Raw genomic sequence first — 21,540 nt, 5'->3', positions numbered from 1 at the left:
TAAAATAGTGGCGTGGCCAACCTGATTGGCAGGTGTGTCTCAAGTTAAGCCCCTCCTCTCCCCAAGTGCCACTCTGATTCCCACCCCAGAGGTGTACCCGATGGAGTTTGTACCCTGAGGCACCAGAATGGAGGCAGGTGAACTGGTCTCCAGATGCTTAGAGCAAAGCAGTGGCAGGATGCTGCCAAGACAGGAGGTGTCACTATCACAAAAGCCAGGTTAACCCTTTCCTAGCCCTGCAACCACTGCAGGTTTATGTAATGAGTAAAGATCCAAAGCCCTGAATTTAACAGCGGCTGCAGAGACAGGGAAGTCCTAAACTGGTTGTCAGCAGTGACACTTCCTCTTGCAGGAGAAGCATCCTGCTGCCTTTCTCTTCCATGCAGCCAGAGGCTGGAGCCTCCCTAGCCTTTACGTTGAGCCTCCACTGCCACACATGAGCTGTGGGCTGGCCACCCATTTGATTGCTTTGCATCTCGGGCCAAGAACCAAAAAATAAGTTGAAGGCATTTCTTGTAAACATTTTAAAGAGATTTGGAAGAACACTGCTGTGCACTAGTCATGCCCGGGGGTCTTTGGCAAGGGGGTCTCAGGACTGGGGGCTAGGAGAAGGAGGGGAGGCAGGTGAGGAGATCTGGTTCCTTCACACTTCAGGAGCTGCCCACAGAGAACAAGCTGCTGTTCCTTCCCACTAGGCGCTCTCCTTCCTTTCCATTCCTCTCACCAGCTTCACTTTTTTTAAATTAAAATGTATTTCTATATAGAGAGTTTTATATATATATAAATATATAGACATGGACATATATATATATATATATATATATATATATATATATATATACACACACACACATCCTCTATCATAAACGTTGCATCACACATCTTAAAACCGCATTAAAAACCCCGTGCTTCCCTTTACAATAAACGTGCCCACTCCCCAGTGCCTCTGCACACCCACCCTCCACCCTCACCCACCCCAAGCGCAGTCCTTTAGTTCAAACCCCAATTTGGGGTTGACAGTCTCAGTTTATTCACTGTCCTTGTCAATGTGGATGTCGCTGTCACTTCCTCTGTTGCTGATCCTGTTGTAGTCCTTCTCGCTGTCTCCAGGTCCAGTTGCATCTCTGTCTTCTTCATTCTTCCTGTCCACTTCCCCTCCCGGGGGGGACTTAAATAACCTGTGCCAGGTGTCACTTTTCCAGATGAAGTTGGCTGCATCTTCTCTGTCCTCACTCACCGATCTCTGGTGGTAGGACTGAAGTTCACTCAGAGACGTTTTAACACAGTTTGTTTCCTTGACTTTGGTGTGCCTATATAACAGGAGGTTCCTGCATTGCCACCAGACGCTCCTGACACAGGGCACAAACCAGACTAAACCCAGCTTCACTCATGCCCGTGGCCTTGCTGGAAGCGGTCCCCATCAGCAACTCTCCACCATCTCTCTGCTGCCTGCTCTGTTCCCTCAGCTTCTCTTTCATTTCCTCTCTAGAGGCAAGAGCCGATGTGCCCTGCCCAAGGGCTGCGGGAAACTTGCAGAGATACATAAGGCCTGTTTTCTAAGGGATTTAGTCTCCTCCAGGTGCTGCTATGTGCCTGGTGGGTTTTCCAATGTCGTCCAGGCACCATGGACCTATTGATTTCCCAGGGCTGCTCGCTCTCTGAAGGAACTCAATGGTGGGGGGAGTGAGGGGGTGACACTTGCCTACTGCACTGCACAGGATATGGCTCATGAGTGGGATTCCCCCATAAGCGGCACAACTGGTGATACCTGCTCCCCACCACTCAGCTTTACCAGGTATGGGGTCTTGCTTAGCTCTGCCAATGCATGTCACTCCCCTCAGTGCAGGTGTGGGCAATTATTTCAGCTAGCCGACCACTTAATGAGTTTTGGTGAGCTGGTGAAGGCCGCGCACACAAAATCATTCAAAATATATAATTTTAACAAGTTATAGATAAAAAAAAAATCATATGCTAAAAATCAAACATCTGCTATAACATATTTTAACTTTATTTCAAAAGGTATTTTTTGCCCTGATTTATGTTTCTTTTTGAGTAGTGTATATAGAGGTGATTGCATAATAATGCAAAATACAGTCTTACTTTTGTATATTGTGTGGGGGGAGGGTGGCGGAGTGCGTGTGTGTGTAAGTGGTGGGTGTGTGGCGGTTGGGTTTGTGTATGGGTGGGGGTGTGGTGGGGCATAGGTATATGTGTGGGGTGGGGGTGTGTGTAGGGTATCATGTGGTGTGTATGAGGAAGTGTGTGTGCATGTGTGTGTCGGGCAGGGGGCTGCCTGTGCACTAAGTCCTAGAAGCCAGCTGGGGGTGAGAGGATGGAGTGGGGGGTAGCAGGGAGTGCATGCAGCAGAGCACACCTGGGCGGCGCAGGGTAGATTCAAATGTTATCTGCACCCCACATCTGGCCCATGGCCGTCCCCATGGTGCTTCTCATGGGGCCAAGACCCATCTACTCCTGCCTGGGGCAGCCCTCTCTGCACTCCTACCTGTGCCCACCCCGCACCCTAGGATGGCACCATCCTGGCCTCAGCCCCAGCCCCAGCCCCAGCCCCAGCCCCAGCCCCAGCCTCAGCCAATTCACACAGCAATGCTCCTGTAGCTGTCCACATACCACTTGGCTCCCCTCCCCTGGCCCGTAGCAGCTCCTCCTCCTCTTCCTGCCCCTGCTGTGCAGCTCTGGGCAGCAGGTAGCGTGGGGAAGTGGCAGCCATGGGGGTGCATGCTGAGTACCACATGCCTTGCTAGGCATAGGTGGCAGAAGGCTGGGGCTAATGGGGCTTAGCCCCCCCAGATAAATTTTGCAGCAGTTGGCAACAGAAGCAACACAATGGCACTGCCGTCCTGCAGCACCTGGCACCACTCAGCAGGCAGCCAAGCCAACCCCCATGCATGCTCAGCTCCACGCGGCTTCACTGTTCCAGCACCATGCTCCGCCGCTGCAGCGCCACACCCAGTGCCCCCACCGTGCACTCCTCCACTGCTGTGTACAGCACCAGTGCACACCAGCCCCGCAACAGCCCTGCAGGAGGGAGCGGTGGGGATCAAGTGGGCGCAACCCACACTGTCCTGCACTACCCCCTGCACCATCCTCTGCAACTCCCGCACCCAAAAGCAGCACAGTACAAGTATCTTTTAAGTTTAAATTTTACTCAGTCCCCCCAAATAATATTTTCTCCTTCTGACTATGCTGCCAGGCAGGTGGGAAGCTGCTGATGGGCAGCTCCTGCCCCAGCCTGTGGGATTCCAATTCCAGCTCCCAGGTGCCTTCCACCCACTCTGCCTGCCTGGTGCAATGAGCAGCCACCTGTGGGTGGTCAAGTTGCCATCGAGCTAGGAAACTGCATGTACTGGCTGGGCCTGGGCCTGGGCCTGGGGTACTGCTGTTGGTGGGTGTGGGGTGGGTGCGGGTGGGAGCACAGTGCCAGCTGCCCCGGGGCATAAGTGGACAGGACCCGGCCCCATGTGGAGCACCACGGGGACAGCTGCAGGCTGGATACAATCAATTGACAGGTTGCATCAGGCCTGCGGGGCATATTTTGCCCACCCCTACCTCAGTGGCTCTCTATTACTCTACCACGGAGTTCTCTCCTTCTCCTGGCCTTGTCAAGGGATGCCAACCTTGACCTGCAGCTCCCTGCATTGCTCCAGCCCTAACTCATCCCCAGATGGACCCCGCCATATATGCTGCATCACTTGGCAAGGATGTAAGCTGAGTTCAATTCATTGGTGACCTAATTAGAACTCAGCTATGCTAACCTGGAGAGCAGCTTCCCTCCAGGAGGCTGACCTCAGCAAAACCTCTTCTCTCTGTATGTACAGACCTCTGCCCTCTTCTCTGCCTTAACACAGACAGAGTCAATGAGGTCAAGACACCTGGAATTCAGGAGATCATCCCTGCAGGAGAATCTGTGCACCAGCTGAGAGTACTAAGGGAGCAGCCACGCTTCAGGATTCAGTGGTTCTTGGGTCTTTCCAGGACATCAGGGCTTCTTCCAACAGTCCCTCTATTGATTTCCATGATGGAAAAGCAGGACCTGTAGCTCATCACTACAGCGATATAGTGTCATCAGGCACTAACTGTGACTGCTGCTACTGTGCAGTAGCAATGAGTTACTGCACAGCAGCTCATTGCTACTGTGCAGTAGGGTCAAAAACAACTCGTGTGCTGCTGGAACTGCACAGTACCGGTGGGTAGGATGCAGTCATCTAGTGCTTGCTGAAGCAAGTACTAAGCCCTAGCCTGCCCCAGCCTGTGGGATTCCAACTCCAGCCTCCAGCTGCCTTCCACCCACTCTGCCTGCCTGGTGCAATGAGCAACCACCTGTGGGTGGTCAAGTGGCCATCGAGCTAGGAAACTGCATGTACTAGCTGGGGCTGGGCCTGGGGTGGGGCACATGTAGACGCACCCAGTGAGCAGGAGAGTCCTAGACACTGGCTAAGACTGCAATAGGGAAAGATGCCTTGCAGTTAAAGCAGTGGACTGGGAGTCAGGAAGCTTGGGGTAACCCTGGGCTTGTCACTTAAGCTGGTATTTCAGGCTAAATTCAAGGAGGTGCTTAACTTTCCAGAGGTTCCGGTGCTGTGCTCATTGATCACCAGCATCAGTGCTAACAAGTGCCACAGACATGGTGATGGATAAGCAACTTCACCTGGTTCTGGCACTCACTTTCTGTCACAGCTGGTCTGCCACTCTCCACAGAAGGCTGCACTTTGGCACTGGGTACATTGGTCCATACAAGCCCAGCCCACAACAATGTTACCCTGAGCTGGAGGATGCACCTGGATGCCACTCCTTGTTCTTGTTGTTATGACTGAGATTGCTAATTTGGATGAAGTGTCTGGTGCAGTTCCCTAGGCAACCCTGGGTTCTGCCGCCAGCAGTTAACAGCAACTGCAGGAAGTGCATAGCCAGAGATCCAGCTTCTTGACTGCTTCCCCCCTGGGGCCATGTCCTTTGGTCTAAGAGGGGTTTCTTACCACTAGACACACGCCAGTGTATCAGTGCTCCCCCAGCAGTGGAAAACAAGGGGCCAAAGGAGGGCAAGGATTTTTTGTGATATAATTTATGGGAGCAACTGTATAGTTGGGAGAGCTGTTGAACAAGTTTTCAAGCACCAAGTGCCCTTCCTCAAGTCTAAGAAAGAGGCAGACACAGGCTGAACTAAATGGCAGACAAAAGACTCCATGGAAATGCAAACAGTATGATTAAAGGGATGGAGGAAGACTGTGAACTTGGAGTATAGAGGTGTTATCCTGAGCCCTGATAAGGTAAAAGAAGTACAGTAGAATGGGCAACCTACACCCCTGTAGAATGGGCAATCTGTTTAGTGGTAAACCAAGTCCATTCAAGAAGGAAGAGGGTAGTTATTACCTGTGAAGTGCTTGGCGATCTCTCCAGTCTTACTGGGTGCATCTACACATTCATTAATGCACCATAATTACAGTGCAATAAGTTTAGTACCTGTAATGACAGGTACTAACTTAATGTGTGTAATCGGCACGACTGCACATTAAGCCAGATGATCAATTTTATGATGCTAATGTGCAGTAGAGTAATTCTACTGCACATTAGCGCATTAACACAGCTTTTGCTAGCCGCTGTAATGCATAGAAGAATTAGACTTCTGCGCAGTAAGCATCATGTGTAGATGAGCCCATTGAGCCATAAAACCATTGTCTAATTTTAGTCGGGATGTTTTACTGTCCGGCAGAATTATGGATTTCTGTTCCCAGGCCTGTCTTCTGTAGATATTTTTGAAATTCTCTCTGAACACATGGACTGTGAAGTCAGAGAGGGAGCGGCTGTGGCTGCTCATTGAACAACGTGCTCCTACTGGTATTTGTCTCTGTCCTTTACACGTTTTACAGAAAAGAGCTAAAGGAGGAAACGGGAAAACACAATATCTAGATACTAGGGCTGTGCGAAACAGCACTGTTCTGCTTTGACTTCTGTTTCGACAGAATAGTCTTTTGTTTCAAGTTTTGTTTCGTTTCAAAAGCACTGTTCCATTTTGTTTAGTCAAAACTGTTTTGCTGTTTTGATGATGTTTCACCTGTAGGCTATTCTGCACCCTGTGCCGGAAAGATCAGTGCTGCGGGTAGCCCCAGCCGGCAACACCAGCCTCCTGTGATCCAGCAGGCAGATCGGGGCCCCTCGCGCACCCAGGAGGAGTCCAGCACAGCCCCGCAGCCCTTCCAAGGGTGCAGGTGGGCCCTGATCTGCCTGCTGGATCACAGGAGACTGCTGCTGGCTGGGACTGGCACTGAAGCCAAGTAAGCCTGGCTTTGAAACTCGAAAACTTTCGAAATGTTTCGAGTGCCCTTGTTTCATTTCAAAGCTGTTTTGAAGGCTTCTGTTTTGTTTTGATTTCACTGTTTTGAGCTCAAAACACATTGAAACAGCTTTGAAATGAAACACCGGGTGAAATTTTGCACAGCTCTACTAGGTATCATGTATGCTCCCTGTAATGTATTTTTTGCCAAGGCTACACTGTCTCTGGCCTCCCAGGTGTAGAGTTGGTGCCCGTAGGTGAAACCACCAGGGGCCAATGAACCCGAGGTGATGTCCAAATGGGGCAGGCGGGGATGGGCAGGTGGGACCAAGGAAAGAATTCCACCACGTGTCCTCTCCCAGCTCCTGCTTCCGTTTTGGGCAGTGGTCGCCATCCCACTATGACCAGGCAGTCCCCACAGGGCTATAAAGTGAGGCCATCACACCCGCTTCTTCTCCAGCTGACAGGGACTCTTCAGGGGGGCTGCTTTGGAAAGGACTCCTGGAGACTCCCATCAGTTTTAGCCTCCTCTTCCTCTCAGCTGTTGGGTTTTGGTGCCACCTTCTGGGCATTTAGGATAATCGTCCATGTTTGCACAGTTCCTCTTCTTTATGGCCTTAAATGAGAGTGGCTGAGATAGATGCTGTATCTTGACCCCTGGGGGAGGTTGGATCAAGCTCTCTATGCCCCACTACACTGTGAGATCAATGTATGTATGGCTGCAAAGCAATAGGTTGAAACTGCAGCAAAACGGATTTTGATTAAATCTCTGGAAAAACCTGCTCCCTGTAAGAGCTGCCAGTGAGCACTCCTTCACTGGAGATTTGCAAGAAAAGGTTGAATAAGCGTCTGCCTGGGATGTTTAGGAGCAGAGAATCCTGCAACTCTGAAAGAGTTGGACTAGATCAGCATTTCTCAACCCGTGGGTTATGACCCAAAAGTGGGTTGCAAGAGTATTTGAAAGGGTCGTGAGCAAACTTTAAAAATGGATTCTCCTTTAAAGGAGAAAAACGTGAGAAAACAGGGCTTTTCCCTTGCAGGCTGGCAAAGCTTTTGAGCCTATGGAGATTCAGAAGCCATGACCAGGGAGGTCTGTTAGTATAGGCTCCCCACTGTGACTACAACTTCACCATGTATAACATGCTTGTCTGATCCTCAAATGTGATCGCTGTGAAGGATGTGGTTAGGGTTACGGGTCTGTAGATACATCTTTCTCAGGTTGCAAAGCATCTCTTAAATTCACTGCATTTCCTGTCCTCGGCGTGAGGTCTTTGTCTCTAGTGGGTTATGGAATAGAGAAAATCCCACACAATTTACTGATTCTTTTTGATGCACTGGCTGGGGGAGTAGTTAACTGATTGCACGATTTCACAATGATTACACACTTAATTTATACAACACAATTTTATTTTAAAACTCTTTGCTACGTATATAACACTGCTTAGCTTTAAGAAACACCACAAACATTAAAAACACAATAATTACATATATCAGAAACAATGCTCCGAATGCACTTCCTTCCCAAACAACACTATAAGAATTAGTGTTACAAAAACAACTACAATTACAATTAAAAGTTAAATTTGAATCAATACTATTATTTTTCATATTATACTTACAATCCTAGAATTCCAAGAAGCCAAATACCAAAATATGGTTTCATTCCTCAGTAGTACGATTTAATGGGTTGGCCTCAGTAGTATGGTTCAATGAAATGGGCTCAGCAATACAATTCAATAGGCTGGGCTCAGCAGTGATAGGACTAAGTCCCCTTCCTTCAGTCCCTTTCAGGTGCTCCGCGGCTTCAGCGTGAACTAAGAGATTTGTGTTCACGGAGAGGGTAGTTCAGGTGATCAGTCTGGACCCGGGCTATACTTGCGATTTTTCCTTCGTTGTTCTACAAGTATAGTCACCTCCAAATTGGGACAGTAAGTTACCGTTTTTATTGAGCAAGCTGCCGTCAGTGGGCTCCTCCTACTCAATATATCACTGCTCCCAAATTTGGGCTCGGATCTTACTCAACAGATTCTTTTACCTTTGTTGAGCATTTTAAATTACCTTTGGGAAACTTCCATATCACTGCAAATGCCCTTTTCTTACCAACCTGGTCAAAAGGCCTCAGGGTTTGATCTCTTGGAATTCAGGATATGTGCTCTCTTTGTAAACGATTTCTAAAAGATGAAATTTAAATTAAGACTTTAAGCAAAGTCAGGACCTTTTGCACGTAGTCCCCAAAACAAAGAACTAGATAAGGAGATAAATCTTATCTTCTTCCTGAAACTGGCTAATGGGCAACCTTTACAAACATTCAAACTATTTCATTCAATATGACAGTCTTCATGTTCCTCACCTTGAAGCCACAATGACTACAGTGTCAACTTTGCCCTTGCTTAGTTGGTTTCCAATCTGTGTCCCACCCAGATAGTGCACTGAGGCAAAACATTTCCTACCTAAGTGAAGGGAATGCCTTCCCACTACTGTTAGATGCACAGAATTCCTCCACCCAGCCCATCTCAGCTCTGTCCATGAATTAAAGCCAGTATAAGCTGACACAGGGAGTGGCTAGTTTCCCATCCCAATAAAGGTGCAGTTGAGTTTTAATCTGAGCATGGAATTAATTGGTGCTTCTGCAAGTGGCTCTGTGGTTCAGCCATGCTCTTCTTGAGCCTGGTGCTTTGAGGAAGCTGGTGACAAAGGGAGCCAAGGTTTGAAACCAAGTGCTGGATTTGAGCCAGCAAGGCCAGGCAGCACCTCCTCAGCACTGCTTATGGCTTTTTTTTTGTTCTCCCTGGCAGGGCTGGATTAATGCAGAGGCAAACTAGGCACATGCCTTGGGCCCTCAGTGAAGAAGGAGCCTAGTTGGGCTTAATTTGCATATTATAATTATTAAGTAAAAAAAAGTAGGGGCCCACAAGTTAGTTTGCCTAGAGCCCACTAAAAGGGTTAATCTGGCCCTGCTCCCTGGGTGAAATTTGCCTTTAGGACAGGGGTGGGCAAAATATGGCCCCCGGGGCTGAATGCAGCCTGCCAGGCCATTCAATCTGGCCCACGGAGCCCCTAAAAAATTTAGAAAATTAATATTTATCTGCCCCTTCCTGACTGTTATGACCCTCAATGGCTTGCCAAAACTCATAGCAGCCCTCCACCCGAAATAATTGCCCGCCCCTGCTTTAGGAACAGGGTGAAGCTCCTTGTAAACAGTTATAGGTAGGTCTTTGTCTGCTCCATAGTTAGCAGTACTTAAGTTACACCAACAAGAAAAGATAAGGGAGGAAGAAGGGAGGAAGTGGTAACAGGTGAGAAAACTTCAGAGCAGTGTTCAGAATGGAGGAGACCTCAGAATGGAGGTGAAAGAACAGCTAAGCTATATATGTTGGCTTGAGATCACCTGGAGTTAGCTTCATGGTTTCATGGCAGAGGTAGCTTTATTCCAGTGACAGAAATAGGTGTATTTCCTGGATGACAAATAAGGTACATCTAATTACCATACAGGTTTCCCTCGATCTATGCTGTACATGCATTCCTGAGAACGTGCGTAAATTGAATTCGCATAAAGCGAACCCACTTTACAACGTAACAAATAGGGATAGGTTCCCATGGCGGTGAGGGAGGGACGGAGGGAGCGAGTCAGGCTGGGATTAAGGAAGGGGTGGGGAGTGCTACTCCTGGGGCTGCACAAGGCAGCAAAATAGAGGGAGCAGAGTGGCACTCACCCCAGCCTTGGCTGCTGCGGCCCTGGGAGCAGCCAGCGCCAGCTGCCTCCAGCTGCTGCTGGGCTGCACCATGCTCCGCCTGTCCCCACTCACCTCTGCTCCTGGGCTGCGCTGTGCCCTGGTGCAGGCAGCTGGTGTTGGCTGCTCCCGGGGCTGCTGCAGCTGGGGCTGGGGTGAGTGCTGTGCCCCGTGCTGCCCTGGGCTCCACTTGTCTGCACTCACCCCAGCCTATGCTGAAGCAGCCCAGGGAGCAGCTAACATCAGCTACCTGCACCACGGCCTGGCAAAATCCAGGACCTGGGGTGAGCTCAGGCGCAGGGGGACAGGCAGAGCATGGCGCAGGCAGCTGGTGCTGGCCGCTTCTGGGGCTGCTGCAGCCGGGGCTGGGGTGAGTGGGGCCATGGCCCTTTCCTCTCCCTGCACAGACTTACTTGCTTGGGGGGGAATCTATGCTGACCACATAAGAGTGAATTTACCTCGCATATAACAAATTATGGGTCTAAATATGCTCATCGCATAAGAGCGACTTCGCATATAAAGAACCTGCATAAATCAAGGGAAACCTTTATTAGAAAGGATAACGTCACATTAATAAATAGATGGCATGTCTGGCCAATTCAAATGCCTGGTAGCCTTATGTAAGGGTGAGTTTATATGTTAGAGTTTGCAGGTGCTAATTCTAAAGAATGTAGTCTGTGTTAAGGTTAACAAGTGGTAGTGATCATCATCAGTCACACATTTAGGTTTAATGCCCTCTCTAATGTGCTCACACCTTCCACTAGGAGGCTACGGAGCAGGGACATGGCTAGAGGCTGCAAGTCTGCTCCATGTCTGCCCTGCTCACTGGCCCTCTAGCCACAGTACATACCAGGGAAGATGGAGGGAAGACCCCTTCATGCTGTTTGGATTGCTCCCTCCACCTCCCAAATCACCCCACTGCCCCTCATTGGTCCCTGGATCCCATCTCTTCATCTTATGGTCAGCCCCACCACTGCTGAATTGCTGCACTGCAACCCCAATCGGTGGTGAGCAGACAGTGGCAGCAGCAGGGGGAGAGGGGGTTCTCCCTCTCTGCAGCCTCCACTGCCCTACAGATGCCTGGTAGCTTCTTGCCCCCAGCCTCTCCTTCAGCTACAGGGCCTGGATCTTGGCATGCAGTGTGGGCACAGTCTGCAGGGAGCTTGGGAGCAGGCAGAAAGGGTGAACTCCCTCACCTCAGCTCAGGCTTCCACCCTTCTCAGGCTGATCAGGATGGCAGAGCAGTGATCTGGGGTGGAGGGGCCAATGGAAAGCAAATGGGGCAATTGGGATGGCAGGGGAGTGATTCAGGGGTGGAGGGGACTGGTTTGGGAGCTGGGGGTGCTTTGAGAGGCAGAGGAATCAGCACTCCAGCAGCTCCCCAGCCAGCCACCCACTTGCTTAGAGGGCACTTAGCACTCCTTAATGAGTCTTAAAGTTTTATCATTCAAGTTTTAAGTGCTCTTAACATGGTGTAATTGTAATGTGTAATCTTAGCCTGAGACACTGCCAATTGGCAAGTTTTTAAATCTGGCAGAATAATCCAAGGATAAAAACACAAGTCAAGGCAGAATGTTCGTTTGCTTTTCTGCTTTAAACTCCTCTTCTTGCTGAATGGATCATCTGCATAAGAATAAGATCAGTGCTTCTTTGAAAGGTAGGTAAAAGTTCTTTGTCCTGGCAGGTCCAGCACCTATTAGGGATTTTTTTTTTTAGGACTTCAGGACTCAGTGAGTTTAAGTTTGGGGGTTTTTTTTCTGTTTCAGGGATTAATGATTCAGTTATTCTTTTAAGTAAATGAACAGTTAATTTTTAATCAGTGGCTTGATATGCCTTATCTGTATTGCCTTATCATTCATATACTATTTGATTTTCAATATTAACATTGCCATTAACAATTACTTAAGTGTATTTCTTAGAGAGTACAAAAGGCAAGAATTCTTCTGGGTGCTGTTTTTTATTGGACCAACCAGTATTGTTAAGCTTTTGGGTATCGTAGTACCCTTCCTCAAGCCTCTGAAATGGAAGCAGGCACAGCTGAGCTAAATAGTGGATGGAACAAAAGCTTGTTAAATAGGGTCATTATAACCCGTAAAGTGCACAGGTTAGTGAATATCAGGAAGATTATAATGAACCATTAATTCATTGTCTATATTAACTCCCTGATGATTAATGTGAATGGCTGTTCCCAGGCTAATCTTATAAAAGTATTGGGGAGGCTTCCTTTGAGCACTAGAACTGTGAGATTAGGTAGGGAGTGATTTTTCTGTGAAAAATGTTCTCCTACCTGTATACTAGTGCCTCTGTTCCTTCTCTTTTTTGGTGGTTTAATAATTCTGGTGAGATATGCCTTTTTTCTTCAGCAGCTCCTTGCATTTAATTTCCACAAATGTCTTATCTGTGGGTCTTAAGATGCCTGTTGAGGCTGGTCCAGGATTGAAAGACTGTTGCAACTCAAGTATGTGCTTCCATGCAGAGTGTGCGGGTCTGGATTCTTGGTTTGGTTCATGATGTACTGTTTCTGCCACTCCCACTTTTCCATTTCCTGTTGTTGTTGTAAGGTTTCAAAGTACTGAGATCCTTGCATCTGACTCTTGGGGCAGCCCTGAGTGATTAGTCTCCCACAAGCTGATGTTGCATTGTTTTTTCAAGTTGGCCTTGAGGATAAACTTGAAGTGCTTACTCTGCCCTCCTCTTGAGTGAGATAAGATGTACTGCATTTTGTGAGAAAGTATAAGCATATATATGGTCTGTGGCTTCTGATTCTTTTGTTGTGGGGAGTGTTGACTGTTATTTCAGTGGAGATGTGTTGACAGGTCTTGCATTTAACTGTTGCATTTCTTAGAGTGCTTGATTTTGGTGAGAGAGGTTTAAGAAGCTATTCTTAGTCTCCAGAACACGGCCCGGGGTCAACACCTGGCACCACCCCTGTCCCTAGTTTCCCACCTTCAGTCTTGTATAAGTAGTCTTCACAAGGTCTAAGTCCTGATCTGAGAACCAGACTGGGACAGGTCACTGACACGCATTAGGTGCCTAAGTAGATCTGGGCAGACAAGGTTCTTTGGGTAAATGTGATATCTCTTGTTTGACCAATATGGGCACCTAACTGTGATCCCTTCCCACTTTGCTCCAGACCCTGGAAAAAAAAATACTTTTGTAATGCACCATCATCTTAGCCTTAAGACCAAGTCACAGAAAGCAGTGAGCAAGGGAGATGGGTGCACATTTTTAGGCAATGGAGAGAAACCATATGCTCTGGCTTCTCTCCAGTTCGCAAAAATCTTTCACCTTTAACTAATTTGGGCATCTGAGCAGGGGTGGAATAGAATCACACTTAGGCACTTAAGTTCATGTAGATACTTAATAGGTGGAATAGGACCTGGCCCTGTATGCACAATATGTCAAATTTACAAATGAGCATTTGAGAGGAGGGAAGGAAGAATAAAATGGGAGAACTTCCTAGCAAAGAACCATATTCACATTCACCTATCATGCTTGAAAATGGGACTGTCGGGGACCCTTGGTCTGTCTGTGTTGTGCTGATGCATATACTCTACCTGAGGCAACAACTATTGCACTTTCTCATATAAAAAAACACAACTCTTCCCCAAAAGCAAGCTGCTGGAAACAGCAGTGTGTATTATATTCTAGAACTACAGTAAGACAGTTTCTGCCAGTCAGAGGCAAATGTGTAAGTAAAATCTGAATTGGAGTCACAAGGAACAGAAAAATGAGTGGGTTTGGCTCCCTACCTGCTGCTTTTCAGTTACTTGCTATAAGGAAAGATTTTTTTTTTCTTCATTCTGCCTTTCAAAAACCAGGGGTATATTATATTCCAGTGCATGTTGTATGAGAGAAATATGGTAACTTCCATCCAGCTCGGGGGTCATGATGCCAAGAGGGAAGCTTGCAGTAAAGCTATCTTTGTAGTAAGACAGGAAAGAGCCTTTTGCGTGACTGGCTCAAGTGCTACATTATGATCTTCATAGTGAACTTCCTGGCCTGTTGGTGTCAAGGTAATGGGATATGAGTGGAGGGGCCTGACACCTGCAGAGAGAAGCCCCCTGATGTTTAAAGACTGCTGTTGCATCAGGGGGATTTGGGCCAACAGCATTCCCACAAGGCTGTAAGGAATTAAAAAGACATCTGATCATGCTATCCCTTTCCATAGGCCAACAGTGGCACTATAGCACAGGAAAGAACACTAGGGTGTGAAGCTTTGAGATGTCAGGTCTGAGAACTATCTCAACTCAGTTCACAAGTGCCAAGGATTAGTCTTCCTTGAGCAATGTAGCAGTTGATGGGCTGAAGGGTTTTTTCTTGTTAATATGACATGCTGCAGCTTTTCCTCCTAATGCATTTGTTATTTGGGTGGGGTCAGGCAGGGAATCTCCAACTGGGATGCTAGATCCTTCAGGGAAAGGGATGGAAAGATTTCCCTGCCCTGTCTTCTGCCAAAAAAGTGACAGGAGAAACTAAAGAATCATTGCAGAGCTGTTCATGATTTAGAAAACTAGAGGGCACCACAGGTCTGGTCAAATCCCATCTGGATCTAGAAGGTGGAAAGCCAACTGCTAATAATTAGGCCTCAAGGATGCAAACACAAGAAGTTGCACAACAGCCAATCAAGAAAGTTAAACAGTCACTAAAACCTGCTTGTAATGACTTGGACAGGCAAATATTAAACAAAAGTAATAATTCTTTTTAGACTCTGAAAGGCCATGGACACTGATCTGATCTGCTGGCAACCTCCTCCTCCCCCTCCCCCCCCCCCCCCCCAAAAAAAAATCTCAGTTTTTCCCCAATAATAACCTTCTCATCATCTTTTCTGCCAGGCTGAGGGTTGAGGTTTAATGGTTATCCTGGTAACTGACCACTCTCCAGCCTTCCTTCCACTCTGTGTCAGCACTGAAGTTTTCCTACAGTTGTGTACATTTAAATAAAACCAAGCCAAATTCTCAGTCCTGGTGCCCCTCATATACCCTGCTGCTTAGTAGTTTTCTCATGGGCAGTATGCTGTAAGACTGTGGAAGCTAAGTAGGGACATGGTGCCCTGATTCCTGCACAGTGAGTGTCTGTGGCATGCTGACCTCTACCTGCATTCAAGGATAGGCTCTATTCTGAGAGGAAGGCCTGGGATTTGGATTTAGAAGACCAGAGTTTAATCCCCAGCTCTGCCACATACTTCTTGTTTGGCCCTGGGCAAGTCATATGATCTCTCATTGGCCCCACTCTACCTAACTCCTACACGCCTCCCTCACACTTTGCTTGTCTATTTAGAATCATAGCTCTTCAGGGCTGGGACTGCCTCCATCCATCCAGATGAAACCTAGCATCATGGGACACTGCTGTGATGTATACAAAGTTATGAAGAATGGTGACATTGGATTCTAGAAGTCTCCACTACCATAAACCTGTCAGCTGAAGCACTTGAAGAAAACAACCTGGCATCACAGGGAAGACAGCTTTTTATACTGGAGTTGGAGTTCTGATAGCTCTCCATAGAAGGGCTGGACAGGCCCTGGTAAAATACCAGGGATGAAGTAAAAATAGCACTTGCTGTAGGGTGTGTGAGAGTCCCCAAGGAGGAATCAACATGGGTTTGGGCATGTGGCCTCACACTGCATGCTGGAATGGAGACAGGACTTTACTACGTGGGAGAGAGGAGGCGACCCAGCTGCAGGTCAGAGAAGGAATGGGACCTGAAAACTACGGAGAACAGAGGACAGGGCAAGAAGCCACCTGGTAGAAAGCACATCCAAATCGTTGCCCATGTGCTGTCTGCTCACTCTCTCAGTGCCTCTGCATCTGACTCTGAGGCTGCAAGCATCTCCACAAATCTTGCAGGGCCTCCCATTTGACTGCTTACCACTGATGCAGCGCTAGGAAAGACAAGAGTTGGTAGGGTTACTCCAAATTTTAACTGTGGGTGAGAGTGAGACTTATGGTACAGCAAGTCTATTCCGGTCACAACTTGAAAGCTTTATTAGGATACGCAATAGCAAAGACGTATTTGTATCAGTAAAGACAATGCTTACATAGCCTTGGATTCAAGGGAGAAACCGGTCCGCTGGCCAAGCTTGTCTGTTCCCTTGGGGGCTTTTGCTGAGTTGGTTTCTCTTTTTGCTGAGCTTCAGAGAAGTCCAATTTTCCTCCTCCAATATTTATAGACTGCTGTTTTTAATATGCTGATAAATGGTCTCTGATTGGTTTTATTTAAATTTCTTTGTTTCACTGAAACTTGTGGAACTGGATTGAACCAGATCTTTTGTGAGCTTGTAAGGTGTCGATTAATTGAGAGTCATACCCTGGGAAAGTAAAGGGAAGGTTTCTTATCTTTCCTTCCCCATTGTGGAATACCACTGGCCTGTTACTTATTTACTTTAGATGATGTGGTTACATAATCCCTCTTTCACTTCCTTTTGTTATATTAATACAGCTTATCAATCACTGTCTATAGTGCATGCATAGGTCAAGCTTGGGTCAGGTTGACACAGCCTGTCACCATAGCCACAGGCCTAGGATGCTTATAGGCCTACAGTATGGCAAGGAAGAATACAGATGTGATTAAAGCATCTGGCTGAGGCTCAGTATGATGAGGGCAGTTGGACATGGGCAACAGCTGAGGTGGGAGGAGTACAGCACCCTTGACAGGATCTAACAGCACCCCAGGGTGCCATGGCATCCTGGCTGAGAATCGCTGCTCTAAGGTGCTACCCCGCTTAACTTCAAAGTAACAAAGCCAACCACTGTCCAGTCAAGTTATGTAGTGTGGGCTCTACCACAGATCTGCCAGTCTGATCATATACAAGTCACTGGCAGAGTAGGGCAGCAGAGTTGGTGCTAGAAAAGAATGCTAAATTAGCAAAAATGAGTCCCCCAGTCAGATGGTATTTAGTCTCAGAGGGCTGAAGGAGCTAAGAACTGAATGATGGATCTGCTATTAAATTATGCGGTTACTGCCAGGGGGACTGTAGAGTAACAAATGAAGCTACATAAAATAAAGATCTGGAAATTACAGACCAGTGAGCATATATCAGCAAATGCAGTTGAAATAATAATAGTTACAAACAGAATTCTAGTACAGTTTGATTATCATGATACCATAGGGCAGGCATTTTCAACCTTTTTTGAAGAGTGTACCCCTTCTGGTAGGTACTCCTGGTGGGTACCCCCTTCCGGATATGGATTGGAGGTGGGGGATCCCTCTGGGGCCAGTTGACGAGTGAAGGGGGGGGGGTGGGCCTGGCAGCCGAACGTAAAGCAGCGCATGGTGGCATACGGCAGTGGCAGCATACCACGTGCCCAGTGGGGCCTTCTTGTGTACCCTGGTTGACAACCGGTGCCATGGCGGAAAGCCAGCATGGCTTTCATAGAGAAAATCTGTGCCTCATCCATCTCCTTGAATTGTTTGAACACGTCAATAAAAATAGTAGTTAACTGATTCATTGATTTAATATAGTTTATTCAGATTAGCCAAAAAATCTTTGATGTACTGCTTTACTTAGGCTAAGGCAGTGATTCTCAAGTGGGTGATGTGGCATCCTGAAGTGCCTTGAGATCCTTTCAATGTTAGCTCTGTTAAGTGTGCCAACATGATTTGCAAGATAAACCCAGAGATTCCAAACAGACAGCAGAGACCTCCTATGCCTGAAGAAGGGTGATTGCGCTGAAAGCTTGCTAAGAACTTTTCCCAACTACTCAGTTGGTGTAATACAAGATATTACATCTACCCAAAAAACCTTGCCTGCCGAAAGTCCAAACAGAAATCCATAGTGTCAAAACCACTCTGACCTGTTGTGGTTCTTCTGAGTTCTTTGCAATGGAAGAAATGCTCTATTTATTTTTACGTAATAAAAAAAGCCAAAACAAGTGAAAACTAAGAGCTCACATTTTCCAAGGGTACTTTGAATCTCACAAGGGGTGTTTCAAGTCTAAATTGGTCAAAAACACTGCTTTAAGGAAAACTAATCCATCAGAGAGGTAAAGAATTGTCATGGAGTAGAAGCTGGCTAAGAGACAGAAAACTAAGTACAAATAACAAGTCCAGTTTCATGACATCAAAAGGTGCCTTGGGGTCGTGTATGAAAACTGGTGATGGCGAATACGTTAGTTAGTGACCTGAAAAAAGAACGAGCAGCAAGGTGACAGAGCTTTCAAGAATCAGTAAGGGTGCAGACACATGATGCTGACTGCAGAGTAATATACCCTGGATATTAATTCATAGTCCTGTATTTTCCCACATACTACATGCCCCACATATAAGGCATTCCCCTTGTTTGGGGAAGGCAGGATGAAGAAACAAAGATTTTTCCAGGCTTATGGCTGAAAGCTGACAGCAGGGATTCCTGACCAGATACCTGAATCCTGATCAGTCAAAAGCCACGGTTTTAACTCTGTCACACCTGCTTCCAAATTGGCATTGGCTTTTGGGTACTACTACTCATTGAGTGTAAGGGTGAAAGGGTTCAACTTAAATATGCTGAAGATTGTATTCTGTCCCTCCCTTTGTGGCTGAGAGATGAGCACAACCAAGGAAAGTCATGATAGTATCTGTATGCTTCAATCTGGGGCAGAAATCAGCTCCCACCCCTGTCCCCACCCCCTCTGCTTAAGACACTCTTTAGAAAGGAGCAGACACATAATCAATCGGCTCTCCCAAGCTGGCTTCCCACATGGGGTGCTATTATATCACCCAGCCTCCAGGTGCAGGGGCAGCCAGGTTGCACTGAGCACTTACCCTGGGGTAAAACTGACAAGAGAAGTGCTTTACATTGTAACTTTCCCACATGGAAAAGTCAGTTACCAAACATTTTTCAAGAAGCAACTTTACCTGGATTTGAGTAACTTATAGAGTGCAGCTGAGTCATGTCTGCTCCATTATTTGCTACACAATTAAGTCAATCTCCTATGATCTGAAATGTTAGAAACTGGTCTGGTTTAGAGCGGTGACAGGACACAGATGGAGGCCTATGCAAACAGCTGGCTTAGGGCAGGTGGGGAGGGTGCATGGAAATCATGCCACAAGAGGGTGGCCAATGAAGCTGAAAAGCAGCAAATTTAAAATGGTTAAGAAATCTGCATTATGTACAGAAGCTGCCTGTGGAGCTCATAACCCAGAAATAGCACTGAGGCCAGAAGCTTTATGAAGAAGATGGTTAAATGATTTATGTTCCTTAAATATAGATATTATTGTTTTACAGTTAGGTACACGGCATGGACTATTTCACCTCGGTTTACAGGGCAGGGCTGCGCAGGCATAAAGCCAACAAGCTGAAGGCTGCTGAAGCCTAGAAGCCAGCTAGAGGACACCCTAAGAAGGCTGGAAGGAGTCTGTCTCTGGAGCTGCTTTCTGTGGCAGAAAGCAGATGCCCAAATGCAGACTGCAGCAGTACTTCCCGAGGTGCTGTTAGCAGCAGAGGCTGGTGAGCCCCAGCCCTTTCCCATGAAGGAGTTGGCAGCAGAGGAGCAGCAATTGGTGCCACCACTCTCTCGCCGTCAAATTTCAGGACTTGTGGGAAGCCCCATGGGTTGGATGATGAGGTCTGAACACGCTTGGACTAAAGGGGTCGCTTCTGCTTGCACCAGGACTGTCCTGGTTTTCCCATGCGGTGCTTCTATCCCAGCAATTTCCCCCAGGAGCTCCAACACTGTCCTGTTTGCACATTTTTTCAGTTCAGATATTTGGACAGGGGGAAGGGCACATGTTCTGTAGAAGAATTACTGCTACCATGTGGAAATTGTTTCGTGTTTGGCAGAAAGATAAAAGATGTAGAGAAAAAGAAAGAGAAAACCAGGGGGCTTTGGTGGAGGGGAGGTTGAATTAGGGTGTGTGGACTTCCCTTAGGGAGCTGAGTGGAGGGAACCCAACATGTATATGCGTGAAGAAGCCCTTGTAAAAGCAAACACCTGCTTATGTGAGAGGATCCTGGCAGACTCTGTGTGGCTGTATGTTGACTTTATTCTGAAGGGGAAGGCTGTGGGGGTGGGAAAGATACTGGAGGGAGAAAAGCAAGAGCATTTGTTGTGGGAAACAGGAGAGCATCTAAGAAATGGAGGTGGGGAGAGTATAGGAAGCTGCAGGGGGGAGGGGAGGAGGAGTTTATTTGTTAGTAGGACATATATAACAATGTTGATATATTATATAGATATAATAAATGTTGGTGTCTGGCAGAAGTCAGCAGAGATGATAAGTGATATTAGCCTGAAGGCAAGCAGACGACCAGGGCGGGATGCCACCTTAGAGACTAACTGCTTCGACAGGTTACCTATCTAACCATCTGTAGCAGTATCTACCCATGTGCTTACCTTTGACCTGCAAGTAATGTTTGTCAGACACAAATCTATAGTTTCCATTGACTTTTTGCAACAAAAAGATCGATTGATCTTTTGCAACAAAAATATGAAGAAATCCCATGTAGCTGGGTCACAAGCAACCACTCAGTAAGAGCATGCAACATACAGGTCTAGCTAGATGCATACTGGGCATGTCTACATGTCATTTACTGCACAGTCATTTAGTACAGTGTTTCTCAACCTTTGAAGTAGCAAGTACACCCTAACTTCTGAAAATTTTAATCAGTATCCCAACACTCATTTTTCCAGGGGATTTTATATTTACAGACTAATGTGTTCCATACATTGGAAGAAGGGCTGTGTATATAAGGCTGTGATATGACAGATGTCTGATCTGGTGTGGGTAGGGTTGCCACCTCTTACACCAGGGGTGCACAACTCAAGTATGTACTTGGGCTAGAGGTGATGCTGGCCAAAGCTAGGAGGGCTGAACTGCAAAATTATTACTGGGGAATTTAAAGTGCTGTGCAATGTGCGGTGCACCAATTTTTTTGCCATAGTTTTGAGAGGAGGAAGGGGCAAGAGAGAGAGGAAAAGAGGGTGAGAGAGACAGACAGACAAGGAGGCAGCTGCTGCCAGCCATGGAGCCCGGGCTGTTCCCAGCAGGTGGCTGGGAAGCTGCAAGCCCTGCTGCAAGCAGGCCAGGCTCTGTGGCTGGCAGCAGCTACCCCTATCCTGGGCTGGCTGCAGGCAGGAGACTGCAAAGAGCTGCTCTGGGCTCTGGCACCGCGTGCCTCAGAGAGGATGGTGGTGGAGGGCCCTGAGGCAGCGCAGCCCAGAAAAGCCTGGTACTACTGCCAGCCCCACCTGTAGCCATCTTGGGCTCTGGGCACCTGCAGCAGGCATTGGGCAGGCTGCAAACAGCTGCACCGGACTCCGCAAGCGCAGCATCTGCTCCATGCCGGCAACTGCATGTACGCCTCAGAGCAGAAAGCAGGGGTGGGTTGTGCTGCCTCAGACCCTATCCCCACTCTCTGCTGTGAGGCATGCGCACAGTCACTGCCAGCACGGAGCTGATGCTGGGGCTGCGAAACCCAGTGCAGTTGTTTGTAGCCTGCCTGCTGCAGCTGCCCAGAGTCCAGGCTGGCTACATGTGGGGACCAGCAGTAGCACCGGGCTTTTCCTGGCGTTCGGCAGCAGCGCTGGGGGGGCAGGTTGTGGAGG

General features: G+C 47.6%; 1 long non-coding RNA gene across 1 annotated transcript in view; it reads left to right on the top strand.

Annotated features, from left to right (window-relative positions):
- Window positions 1–10,738: 10,738 nt before the first annotated feature.
- LOC109282617 (uncharacterized) overlaps window positions 10,739–21,540 on the top strand; it is a 79,716-nt gene continuing 68,914 nt past the window's right edge. The window contains exon 1 of the long non-coding RNA XR_002089649.2: window positions 10,739–11,677. This is a non-coding gene — a long non-coding RNA (uncharacterized LOC109282617). The remainder of the gene's footprint in view (window positions 11,678–21,540) is intronic.

The sequence above is a fragment of the Alligator mississippiensis genome, chromosome 2 (genome assembly GCF_030867095.1).
Source record: "Alligator mississippiensis isolate rAllMis1 chromosome 2, rAllMis1, whole genome shotgun sequence".
NCBI classification, from domain to species: domain Eukaryota; kingdom Metazoa; phylum Chordata; order Crocodylia; family Alligatoridae; genus Alligator; species Alligator mississippiensis.
This window is presented reverse-complemented; position numbering and strand designations above follow the sequence as displayed.